This window comes from Nicotiana attenuata, unplaced genomic scaffold, assembly GCF_001879085.1.
Source record: "Nicotiana attenuata strain UT unplaced genomic scaffold, NIATTr2, whole genome shotgun sequence".
Taxonomy (NCBI): domain Eukaryota; kingdom Viridiplantae; phylum Streptophyta; class Magnoliopsida; order Solanales; family Solanaceae; genus Nicotiana; species Nicotiana attenuata.
The window spans coordinates 100-1419 of NW_017686083.1; the positions used below are offsets into that span (position 1 = coordinate 100).

Here is a 1320-nt window from a genome sequence, read left to right on the forward strand (position 1 = left end):
AAAAAGTACTTTCTTTTCATAGAAAAGTATTTTCTTTCATTTCAACAAAAAAAATATTTTCTTTTCATGATGTGAAAAAAGTATTTTTTTTTTTTCATTTCAAGAAAAGCCTTACACAAAGGGCTCAGAGGCGAAGCCAGGATTTCAAGGTTATGGGTTCGGGATCCTAACACTTTTAAATTACTGAGTTCTAAATTAATAAAAGTTTAAGACAAATATATAATTTGAACCAAAGTTGGGTTCGGCTGAACCCGTAGCCGACACTATGGCTCCGCTTCTTACTGTATGATGTGATATTCTAACAAGCAAGGGATTCACCAAAATTGAACTTTGTCATTTATATTAGAGATCAATTACTCTTGAGGAAGGTCTATAAATATGGTCATTCCACAAGCAAAGGATTCACCAAAATATAACCTACAAAAGTAGTGCAACATGTCTAGCAGCATTTCTCCAATCAAGTTTGCTTTCTTCATTATGTTCTTCAGTTCAAGTATAAGTCGAAACATCTCTCTTTATAGAAATTTAAAATACAAATAGACTTACAGAAATATGCATGCATATGTTCCTTCTTGTAATTATATACTACTACTACTAATTGATTTGTTTGTGGTCATAATGTGCAGTTAATTTACCATGGATTCAAGAGATGACAGTGATGGCTCATCGAGATTTGCCTCTAGAAATAGTTACGGTGGAAACAAAACTACTTTCCCTCACAGATATTGTTACTTGTGGGAAAGTTTGCTCATCTGATAGTGATTGTTCTGACGGCTGGGTTTGTAAGTCTTGCAAATATAGAGATTCAATCCCAGTACCTTTCTACGTGCCTGCTGGCTATTATTGTACTTAAAGATTTTCCCTATGTATAATTAAATTTATGAATGTGACGTGTGTGAAAGTGTGAGTATTATAATGTTTGTCAAATAATAAGATGTTTGTGTTATTTAAGAATTTCTGTATATTTTTCCTTTGAAACTTTATGTGTGTTGAGTGAGAAAGAAATAAATGGAGTTGGAATTAACCTTTGATGGTTTGTAACATGTAATATTAGCAATTCAGCTTGTGATTTACAGGCGTTTGTGATAAATATTTATTATTTCTCTATTGATGTATTTCTCTAATGACTTCTTTACTTTATCAAACCAAATATGTAAGTATATAAAGTATAAAAACTGAAACTTTGAATAGACGACTCCATATATTTAAAAAGAAAAAAAAAAGAGTTAATCCATAAATTGCAGTATTTTGAAAAACATACGTTGTATAGAAACATAAACTGAATGGAACCCATTTCAGAAAAACTATATATAAGTACAA

The 1320-nt window shown here is 30.8% G+C and overlaps 1 long non-coding RNA gene across 1 annotated transcript; it reads left to right on the forward strand.

Moving 5' to 3' along the window:
- Positions 1-382: 382 nt before the first annotated feature.
- Positions 383-1107, forward strand: LOC109222184. The gene is made up of 2 exons (XR_002067365.1): positions 383-493; positions 627-1107. It is a non-coding gene; the product is annotated as an uncharacterized LOC109222184 (long non-coding RNA).
- Positions 1108-1320: the final 213 nt, after the last annotated feature.